Source organism: Macaca thibetana, chromosome Y (assembly GCF_024542745.1).
Source record: "Macaca thibetana thibetana isolate TM-01 chromosome Y, ASM2454274v1, whole genome shotgun sequence".
In the NCBI taxonomy this organism is placed as follows: Eukaryota; Metazoa; Chordata; class Mammalia; order Primates; family Cercopithecidae; genus Macaca; species Macaca thibetana.
This window is the reverse complement of record NC_065599.1, coordinates 7,024,986-7,036,999: the sequence shown is the minus strand read 5'-3', so window position 1 is coordinate 7,036,999 and position 12,014 is coordinate 7,024,986. Positions and strand designations below refer to the sequence as shown.

At 40.8% G+C, this 12,014-nt stretch overlaps 1 protein-coding gene and 1 pseudogene across 4 annotated transcripts in view; both read left to right on the top strand.

The window, feature by feature from the left end:
* LOC126947159 (neuroligin-4, X-linked-like) overlaps positions 1 to 12,014 on the top strand; it is a 324,049-nt gene that overhangs the window by 97,049 nt on the left and 214,986 nt on the right. The window lies entirely within an intron of this gene.
* Positions 266 to 1,324, top strand: LOC126947170 (acylglycerol kinase, mitochondrial-like; annotated as a pseudogene).

Here is a 12,014-nt window from a genome sequence, read left to right as displayed (position 1 = left end):
TTGTCTCTTGGATGGGTTTTGAGTTGACTTGTGTTACAGTTGAATTGTGTGTCTCAAAAAAAGTTATGTTGATATCTTAACACCTGGTTCCTAGGAAGTTCACCTTATTTGGAAATAGGGTTTCTGCAAATGCAATCAAGGTAAGATGAGTTCATACTGTGTAGGGGAAGATCCTAAATCCAATATGATTAGTGTCCTTGTAAGAACAGACACACATAGGAAAGGCAGAGCCACGCGTGGGACCAGCCCGGCAAATCTCTAGAAGATGATGGTATTCCTCAAAACACTTTGAAATCATTGGAAGAAAACCACAGCTGGGCTCTTCCTCCTGACCTGGGGATGTCATTGGCTGTATAGAAAACACTGTGATAACCTACTAAGGAGATAAGCCTATCAAGAAGCTCAGGTGTTTGGCAATCAACTCATTTCTCCAAATGCACAAGTGAAGAAGGCAACTGTTTTTCTCAATCCTGCAGCTTGCAAAGGCAAAGCCATTACTAGATTTGAAAAAAATGCTGCCCTGATTTTACATCTATCCAGGATGGATGTGTATATTGTTAAGGCAGATTATGAGGGACAAGCCAAGGAACTCCTGAAACTGATGTTAAAAACAGATGTGATCATTGTTGCAGGAGATGGGATGCTGAAGGAGGTTGTTACTGGAGTTCTTCAAAGAACACATGAGGCTCCCTTCAGTAAGATTCCTGTTGGATTTATTCCACTGGGAGGGACGAGTAGTTTGAGTCATATCATCTTTGCTGAACATGGAAACAAAGTCCGACATATTACTGTTGCCACATTTGCCATTGTGAAAGGAGAGACAGTTCCACTTCATGTCTTGCAGATCCAGGGTGATAAGGAACAGCCTGTGTTTGCAGTGACTGGCCTTTGATGGGGATCTTTCACAGATGCTGGCATCAAAGTTAGCAAGTACTAATATCTTGGGCCTTTAAAAATCAAAGCAGCTCACTTTTTTAGCACTCTCAAAGAGTGGCTTCCAACTCACCAGGCCTCTATTTCACACATGGGACCTACAGAGTGACCTCCCAGTGAACCAGAATAGAACCCTGTACAAAGTCCTTCTTTCTACAGGAGAATATTACAAAGTCTTGCATCCTACTGGGCACAACTAGAGGATGCCATTTCCCAAGATGTGAGTCCAGAGGTCTGGAAAGATGTGCAGTTGTCCACCATTGAACTGTCCATCACAATACAGAACACTCAGCTTGACCTGTTGAACAAAGATTTTATGAACATCTGCATTGAACCAGACACCATCAGCAAAGGAGACTTTATAACTATAGGAACTCGAAAGGTTTGAAACCCCAAGCTGCACACTGAGGGCACAGAATGTCTCCAAGCCAACCAATGCACTTTGCTTGTTGCTGAGGGAGCAGGGTGGCCTTTTAGCATTGACAGTGAGAAGTGTGAAGTAAAGCCTGTGGAGGTGAAACTGCTTGCCAGGAAGCTTCAGTTTTTCTGTGATCCTAGGAAGAGAGAATAGATACTGGCAAGCCCCACCCAGAGAGCAGGCAGAAGACAAGTGCTCTGAGACTACACTTTAAGCCAACGGTAGGACCAAAAGGAAACAGATGCCTCAACCATCCCAACAGTGTTGTCAGAATGTCCCAAGGGGTTTTTCATGGCAAGTACCCTCTGGCCTCCTCCAGCAGTGCTTCCTAAAGCATACTCTGTCACCTGCTTTGCAATCAGGTTATGTTAGGGCATGTTTTATTTTGGTGTGATGGTTGACCCTCCTAAATATGGACTTCCCTCAGACTGGTTCAAGATGGAAAAGAACTTTCTTCTGTTTTCTCCCAAAGTGCAACCACAGTGGAGAGCCCACAGTGTAGGCTTAGGCTGCCTGGGCCCTTCCTTTCTGGTTCTATCCTTTGACCATGTTAGGAATTTGGGGAAAGTACCTTCCTTCCCTAGTGACCTTTTCCTATTTTTAGGCTCCTCCACCAGTGCTGCTATGTGAGCTCTGACTCCTGTTTAGCTTTTATATCAGTTGTATCCTCAGTCCAGAAATGTATATGAGGTTTTTTCCCTCTTCAACCTTTGCTACAATACTGTAAAATGCTAGTTTTTATTTTTTTATTTTTTTAAGTAGTGCTTTCTAAATGGTTTTCATGAAAGCCACCTGGGGTACATGTTGAAAATTGATTTATTCGGAGTCCACCCCAAACCTAATAACCCATTTTGGGGATGGAGCCCAGGAATCTGCATTTTTAAAAAGTTGGCCACCCTTTCCAGGTGATTCTGTAAGTTGTTCCTCAATGCAGTTGGAGAAATAGTGGTTTTTTTTTTTTTTTTTTTTTTTTTTTTTTTTTTTTTTTTTTTTGAGACGGAGTCTCGCTCTGCCGCCCAGGCTGGAGTGCAGTGGCCGGATCTCAGCTCACTGCAAGCTCCGCCTCCCGGGTTCACGCCATTCTCCTGCCTCAGCCTCCCGAGTAGCTGGGACTACAGGCGCCCGCCACCTCGCCCGGCTAGTTTTTCTATATTTTTTAGTAGAGACGGGGTTTCACCGTGTTGGCCAGGATGGTCTCGATCTCCCAACCTCGTGATCCGCCCGTCTCGGCCTCCCGAGAAATAGTGTTTTAAAGCAGTGATCCACAAAGTATTTTGCACATGTGCCCCCCAGAAGTATTTTGAAAAATCATGTGTCCCCTCCCCTCACCCATCTAAGTTGACATCTAAACTTTTTCATGGGAAGTTAAATAGTTGACAAAGTTTGTATTTGCTGTTGTCACCTAAATATTGGTATTTTAAAATAAAAACTGTTATATCAAAAAAAAAAAAATAAGATGAAGAGACACAACAACAAAGACAGAAATGAGGAAAACACCATGTGGGGATGGAAGTAAAGATTGAAGTGATTCATCCCTAAGCTAGGGAGCACTGTTGGAAACTACCAGGAACTAAGAGCAGAAGCATGAAGCATGAAGCACAATGCAAGTTGGAAGCATGAAGCACAATCCAAGTCAAAAGCATGAAATAGATTTTTCTTCAGAGCCTCCAGAAGGAATCATCTTAATTTTGGACTTTGCCCCAGAACAGTGAGAGACTATAAATTTTTGTTGTTTCCAGTCACCAAGTTTGTGGTAATTAGTTACAAAACCCCAGAAATGCATGCAGTCTGGATTAGATATATTCTGCGTACATATGTTGCCTAAGAATGCCAGAAGCCAGAAGAGTCTGCATTTCTGGTTCCTAAAATACTCTCTCAGTACCCATTGCTCTGTCTGTGGAAAGCTCTTCTGACACATTTTTAACCTTTAGGCTGTGTCCTATTTCCTCTGTCCACTAGGGAAGTAGGTCTTGAATTCCAGTCTCCCAAGGCTGACATTTTACCAAGTAAAAGACACTGCCTTTGTGTAACTCCCTCCTCTTTAAGTATAGGGAGGAAATAAGATTTGCTTCTATCTCATGGAATATGATAGAGATAATGGAACACCCCTTCCATAATTATGTTATATAAGCATATAAATTGTTTTGCTAGCATACCCTTTCTGTTGCGTTCTTGGTTTTCATGCTTTGATGAAACGAGCAACCACGTTGAACAGGTGCACATGTCAAGAAACTGACAACTGCCTCTGTACAACAGCTGGCAAGGAACAGAGGCATTCAGTCCAGCATTCCCTAGGGCATTGAACCCTGCAAACAAGCCTGTAAGTGAATCTTCCTCTTTCAGCTTTAAAATGAGACCCCAGCTCAGGCCAACATTTTCATCAGTAAGAGACTTTGAAGCAGTGGATCCAACTGAACTAGTGCCTGGATTCCTGATAAGCAAAAACTTTGATAAAGTAAATTCATTTTTTGAAGCTGTTAAATTTGTGATTACTTATTAGAAAGTAGTCAATAACTGTGGCATAATATGCAAAAAGTGGATTTCAGCTGAGTACAGTAATTTGCACCTGTAATCACAGCTACTTGGGAGGCTCAGGTGGTAGAATTGCTTGAGGCCAGGAGGTTGAGGCTGCAGTGAGCTATGATAGCACCACTGCAATCATAGTTCACTGCAGCTGTGTGCCTGGGAGACAAAGAAAAATCTTCTGTCTAAAAAAAGACATGGATTTCAAAAGTTAGACAGATTGTAACCCAGCTTCTACATACATATGTCTCTATTGGAGGGATATATATTTTGAGATTTTGCAACCTTCGGAACAGTTAGTTGGCAAGTGAAAGAAATTCTGGTTAAATTGACTTAAGGGAAAAGAAGAGATTTTTCAGACTCCCTTTACTAGCAGTACATTTAGTTTAGAAAATATTGTCCTGTGGTCTAATCATTGCCGTTAGGAACCTGGCACTTTGGTGCCATGTTTCTTCTTTTGGCTTTCTCAGAGACGCTGTCTTTGTGTGATGGTAGGCAGTCAACAGCATTTCCTAGTATGTCACTGTTTTCTCAGAGAAGCATATTGGCCTGGGAACTATGCATATTGGCCTAATTTTAGTTGCATACCAACCAGTGTCTGTATCCAGTGAAAAGAGACACTTAGATTGAAAGAGACACTTAGATTGAAACTTAGATTGAAGAGACACTTAGAATCTCTTCCTAGAGTTGAGAAGAGATTGGGTGGGTCCAGTAGGCTCTAGGTAGATGCAAGTAAGATTGCTCCCCGGTAAGATTGCTCCCCAGAGGAAAACTGAATGCTGGGCAAGCAAAACTCATTAATGTCCATTGTCATTGCTCATACTACAAATACTCCCAAAGAAGAAAGAAAGGCATGGGTGCTTCATGGAAGAGACTAGCTTGGGGGAAAAATCTTACCTAGGATATTTTTCTTTTTCACCTAAAAAGAACTTGGATATTCAGAAACGAGAAAACTTGTGTAGTAGTTGCTGTTGTTGGTTTGTAAACAGCTGTATCTTTTAGTGACATATAGAAATAAAATGACAGGAACAGATGAGGATATTTCTATTATAATGTTATACAGGCAGTTCTAGGTTGGGAGTCATCCTCCTGGGACACTCCTGGGTTTGGAAGCTGTCAGCTGGTGGCAAATTAGAGATAGCCTGAGATTTAAAGCGAGATGGGAAATATGACTTCAAATGAATTAGGCTCTTTTGCACTGGGTGTAATATGCTGTGCCTGGCATCTCTTTTAAGAGTTCTAACTGGAAGGTTGGGTTTACTGAAGAATAAGCCAGTTTGGGGAATTCGTCTGGTGAACATGAAAATGAATTTGGACAAATTTCAGTCTAAGCCTTTAGCACAGTGGAAATTTGGAAAGAGTTTTCATTGTAGAACATTAGGCAAATGGCTGATAAAAGAACTTCCAGTTTTTTCTCAAGAAATTCTGCAAAAAGCAAAGGAGGTCGTACTCAGTCAGCCTCCTTTTTCTGCTCTTTCTGCTTTTTCTGCAGTGGACTTCTTTGTCAGATAATGCTGTGAATGAGTTCTCAAGCTGGTGATAAAACCTTGTCTTCAATTCTTGTGCAACCTTGTAAGTCCAAGGAGGCACCACTATATCCTTAATTACATTGTCACTGAGTTGTTTGTTGATGTTTGCTTCCATAAGGGCCCCAGGCATTAGCAAACATATAGTTTATTCATTTATTCACTCAGTGAATATTTATTGAGCCTGTTCTAATTTTCAGGCCACTTTGCTAAATGTCATCCTATCACTTTCCTTGCAAGCTATATAGGGGAAACTGCACAACTAACTGGAATTTAGTTGTATAATTTAGTATAATTTAGTATATTTAGTATAATCATTGCAATTATGCAGAAAGCTGGGGATATATGAGAACACCTGGGAGGAGTATGTATCCCAGACTGAGAGAGTGAAAATGCAGTAAGGGGAAATTTGACGAATGAGTAACTGACCAAATTGCTGGGAGGAAGATCATTTCAGACAGAAGGAGGAGAGTGTTCAAAGCTGAAGTCTAGAGCCTGACAATATCGATTCTCTTATCTAAATGTTGTTTACAAAACTGAATGATGGTCAATTTGAAGCCTGAAATGTCTGAAGTGTAGTCTCTGTATGGTCAGTGAATTTCAGAGCACATCCTTCAGTCACCAGTGGAGCTAGAGAGAATACATTGATATATGTGCTCTAACGAAAACTGAGAAGCTCAACCATGACAGTTATTTATCTAAAAGGGGGTCTTATCTCCTTTTAGAAATGGGAAGCAAGGGTGGACAGCATAGCCCATAGACTAAATCTATCACACTTTCTGTCTGTTTTTGCCAAAGAGTTTAATGGAACACAAATACACCCATTTATTTACGTAGTATCTGTTACCGTTTTCACACTACGAAGGCAAAGTTGAGTAGTTGCAAAGGAGACTATGTGACCTGCAAAGCCTACAATATATACAACCTTACCCTTTATTTTAAAAAGTGTTCTGACCCCTGATGTAAAGGACTAGCTTCATGAAGTCACGTGGAGATTTTCTAAATTACCATGTAGACATAAATAGAAGAGTACAGAAGTCCCGTGATATACAGCAGTGGTTCTCAAACTGGCTATGAATTTTTCCAAATGCAGATTCCTGGGCTCTATCCAGGCTTCCAGTTACTCACAAAGTCTGAGGATAGGTCTTAACAATTTGAACTGGAGTGGCCTTGTAGGTGGTACTGATGGCAAAAATTTTACATGTATATATCCATTGTGGATATATACATGCATATATCAATTTTGAGACGGAATCTCAAAAAAACAAAAACAAAAACAAAAACAAAAACAAAAAAAAAGCTCTGTTGCCCTGGCTGGAGGGCACTGGCCTGATCTCAGCTCACTGCAAGCTCCGCCTCCCGGGTTCATGCCATTCTCCTGTCTTAGACTCCCGAGTAGCTGGGATTACAGATGCCCGCCACCACACCTGGCTAATTTTTTTGTATTTTTTTTAGTAGAGACAGGGTTTCACCGTGTTAGCCAGGATGGTCTCGATCTCCTGGCCTTGTGATCCACCCACCTCGGCCACCGAAAATGCTGGGATTACAGGCATGAGCCACCATGCCTGGCCCTGAAATATTTTTTAAACCAAATATAAACAGATTATCCTTTCCACCATTAAAAACCAATTAGGAAAAAAAAAATGATAAAAGGCTCTTTTTAAGACCATTGCTTATATGGTTTATGCAAGATAACTTCCTGAAGTAACCTCTGAGACGAAATAGTTGCAAAGTATTTCTGTATTGAATTAATTAACAGATGGACAAAAAGGAATTATTAGTTGTAGATCTTTAAAATCAAATCCGTTTAAACAAAACACTATCAACCCAGCACCCAAAGAACACAACCAATCAAACGATGAAAAATATATACAATTATACACTACTACTACTAGATGATTATGATGAGGAGGAGGATGGTGATGATTGTGATGATGATGATAATATGGTTGATAAGGATGGTAAAAATGAGGGCGATTTTGATGATGTTGGTGATGAGGATGGTGAAGGTGATGGTGATATGACAATGATGATGGTGATGGTAGTGATGGTGATGAGTATAGTGAAAGTTACAGTGATTATGACCTAATGATGGAGCTGCTGCTGCTGATGATGATGGTGATGGTCATGATGACAGCAATGAAGATAACAATTATTGTGATGATAGTTTTGGTGATAATAGTAATAATTGTGGTGATGATCTGTTTCTACATCTCAATCTCTGTTTCTCCCCCAGTCTCCATACAAACAGAACAACCTTAAAGATATTTCAAACTTACCATATTCAAAATGCAGCTGCTGCTTTTGACACAATGAATGCCCTTCTCTCTGCGTTTTTACTATCTTAGGAGAATTCACAGCATCTGCTTATCACTCAGTGAGTCAAATGTGCTAGCTGCTCATCCACATGTCTGAATGGCTGTCTTGAGGAATTGGGGACCTATAGTGAGCAACAATGCTGTGCTGGGGCAAGGATGAATAAAGGAGGGATGAATTCAAGTTGTTGGAGGAAAACAGGGCAGTCGACTCTACCTGGAGCTCTCAGATGAGCTTAATGTTGGTGGAGATATCCAAGGGCATTTTGAAGACTTAGAAGAATGTTATCAGGCAGAACAGACATTCTTAACTAAGAGCAATTTTGGAACCGCTGTATAGGACAGCCTCCACCCCACACAATGATCTGGCCCCTAATGTGAACAGTACTGAGGTAGAGACAGCATATGGTAGACTATAGAAGTCTATAGAAAAAGAGAATCTGAAAAAACTGTGCTAGAGGAACACTGAAGAATGTGGAGCAATTGAACAAATGTCTTTGCAGATATAGTGGTACAAAATTGCAATGGAGTGCCAATGGGACAGGTAAAATGGACAAGTCCTACAATTCCCAGTTCTTAACCATCCCCAAAGTGCCCCAAAGCTACAGAAGTTGGTGTGCATGTATTATCTCATTGATTCTGTTTGGTAATTACCATGCTGGCAGCTGGAGTCCCATGAAGGAACATTTTTAAACAGAAAAGTGACAAGCTCTGATTTGCATTTTGAGATTAATTACTCAGACTAATAGTTATTTGTTAACTTGCCCAGTTCGGCCTAGGTAGACATCTAGAGGGTATAATTTGATTTGTTTTGCAGAGGGGTGGTTGGCCTCTACATCATCTTGGCACACCATCTGAATTTCTTACCACCAAAGAATTATGTATTTAGCGAATGGCCATCTCATTTCTAAGACCCATCAAAGAAGTGAGAATGGATTAGGTATGGAACAAGTTGACCATTGAATTAGTTTATCAGATGATTAATATGCCATGCTAATTTATCAAGACATGGGACATTTAAAGAAGGGGAGAGTAACAGATACATATGTAACATATGCAGGGAAGATAGGAGACGTTTGTCTCAATTTCTTTTTTCTTAATGCATGAATAAGCCTATTGGTAGATAAAGTTTGGGTTTGGTTCTGCTTCCTAAGTCAGGCTGCAAAATATTTTTTTATCAGTATTCTGAAATTGACTGTCACGTCAAGACTCTAAAATAAAGTATCCATAGGTATATTTAAAAATAAAATATCATCTTTACATCTTATGAAGAACATCTGTTTACTATTTATTGGAATACAAAGTGGAATTTAGCTGTAACCATTAGAAAGTGACGAACAGTGTTTCTTCCACTATGCCATAATTATAGTGAGAGGAAAGTATCAAAAAGAAATATTACAGTTCTTTTATATACAGTTGGCGCAAAAATGTCCACATATATGAATAATATAAATAATGCATCATGAAAAGAAAACCTTCCATTACTGTTAAGAAAATTAATCAGTTGTCATTACCATGAGATTTGGGATACATCTTACATGTTCTTGGTTAGATTCAGGAGCCAAAGAACAATGCCTAATTGAAGAAAGTGGGCTGTAATTTTGTGCTTTTAAAACAATGGCCTCTGGCCAAATATGGGCAAAATAAACAATATTCAATTTATTACTTTACATTGGTTACCTTCATCCTGCTGGAAAAGAGAGATGATTTACAGTTATATTTTTCCTGCACAATTAACATCATTGTTGCCAGTTTTATAGAAGAGGCAGGAAAGTGGGCTTGCAATAATTTATTGTGAATGCATGAAACAATGAATGCTACTAGCAACAGAGTTTTAATAGGAAAAAATTAAAGCACATAGTGTTAAAAATAAAAGCACCTGGGCGCGATGGCTCATGCCTGTAATCTCAGCACTTTCACCAACTGAGGTGGGCAGATCAAGACCAGCCTGACTAAAATGCCGAAACCCCATGTCTACTAAAAATACAAAAATTAGCTGGGCGTGTATCCCGGCCCGCGGGATAGTCAGAGCAGGCCCTGGAGGAGGGGGTGGGAATTTGGGGAACAAGAGACACGAGAAATGGAGACAAGACCGTGCTCTGATCAAGTCTCGTTTAATGGCGGTAATGCACTGCCTTATATACACTTGGGAGGGAAGGGGTTGGGCTAAGGCGGAAATGATCTCATTGCCGAGGGTGTGGCCAGGTTAGTTTTGGTTTCTCCGGTCGGACATCATGTTGCGCTTGCGCTATTAAGTAACAATTTTCCCGGGCGTGGGAAAAGTGAGTGAAGAAGAAGCAGGAAGAGTGCCATCTTTAATGAGGTATTAGTACAGGAGAAAAAAGGCAAAAATAGGGAGGAGGTAGAAGGTGGAAATGAATAGAGCTCAGTCGTTTTAATCATTAATTATTATTCGCTATGGCTGGGGCATGCAGCTCCGGACAGGTCCCCCTTTTTATATTTTTATGGTAAGAAAACCCCTCGGGAACTGCGCCTGTCTTAGGTTGGGTCAACTCATCCCCACCTTCTAGGCCCATCATGGGATAAGGCAGCAGCAAGGGCGGCCCTCCTGTCTTAGGCTCCGATGGAGATAGTGTCCTCTTACCCGTCATTGACTGTCCAGTTCAGCACACAGGGGAGGTGGTCTTATTAAGGTAAATAAGACTCACCATTTTCAGTCATCTCAAGGCGATGATAATGAACCTGTATAGGTTTGGCCTGGAAGGCCTCGATTTGTTGTCTGACAAATGCCATAAGCTTATTAAAGATTATAGGCCCGAGAGTGAGGAAGAGTAAAAGAGTGAGTAAAGGACCAAGAAATGGCAGGAGATAGGGGAGAAGTCCATCGAGTCCAGTCCATAGTGGATTGGCGGCCAGGCCTTTTCTGCACTTTTCTAGTTCTTCTTGCAAAGTTTTTATCTTATCTCTGACGATTCCGGATTTGTTGGCGTAAAAACAGCACTTTTCCTGTAAAGCCAAACATATCCCTCCCTGTTCTGCCGTTAGCAAATCTAGACCTCTTCTATTCTGGAGAACTACTTCAGCTAACGAGTCTACTTGGTCTTGTAAATCTTATAAAGTACTGGATAAGGTCTGTACATCTGAAATTAATTGATTGGATAATTTAGTATATTGGGTTAGTGAGACTCCTAGGCCTGTGGCTCCTGTAGTAAAAGCAGTGGTGATTCCTAGCCCAGCCAACAAGGGAATAAATTGTATGGCTCGTTTCGGTCTATAAATAAAATGTTCAATAGTGGGGATGGGGATAGGTTCATCTCCAGGGATGATATCAATGTCGGGGAGAAGAGTGGCCAGAACACAAAGCCCTGTCCAATTTGTAGGTAGATACGTATATACCATGTTGTTTCCACAAACGAAAACCGAGCCATTTATAGCACACAAAGGGTTGGTGGCATTGATTATGGAGGTACAGTTGTCAAACACAACATAGCCTAAATCAATTTCTTTAGTGTTATTATATGATGGTGAAAAGAGGCAAGAGGAATTAGAAAATGTCATCGGTTGAACTAAGAGGGGGGAGGTAATAGGACAGGAATTATTTACTAAGGATTCATTTGAGTAATTGACATAGGGCAATGAAAGGTTAGGTATAGCTAGAGGAATAGGGGGGCCCATTTTAAGACAAAGCCAACAATCGTGGGCCAGGCTTGTATTGGACATTTGAAGTAAATTGTAAGTAGCATTGAGGATATCGAAGGTTTGGGCATCGAGCCTAAAATTATCTCTAATCTCAGGCAGGGCTAAAGGGTGATATTGAAGTTCAGGATATGAAGCTTTATGAATTTCTTCTAATTTTTTCTGGACGGTTTTAATTCTTGCAATATCTAATGGACCTCCTCCATCAGAAATGTGAATGGGGGCGGTAGTGCTCCAACAAACAGGCTTTCCTTTTTGGCCGTTACAAGGAGATTGTACAAGTTTATTAGTGGATCCTAATACTTGTACGTCATTGATGCCTCCAGTTTGTGTTTTTAGTAACGTGGCCGTATAATATGTTCTATTGCCTGATTTGCATTGTTGATAGGAGGTATAACAGGAACTATTTACAGAAGATTGGAAAGAGCTACAAGGGCATTCTAGGAGCGACCCGCTAGGTGAGGTATCTCTTGGGGTAGACTTACATTTCCATAACTGGTTTGGCATTAGGTAAGCTGTCTTGCCCGTGCAGGTCACCTGGGTGATTCTATCTGACAGAGGTTCAGATATTTGTCCCCCTCTGCAATCACAAGGCTGGCCGTATTGTTTTTGTAATAATTTTTTTGCCTTATGAGGGTCACC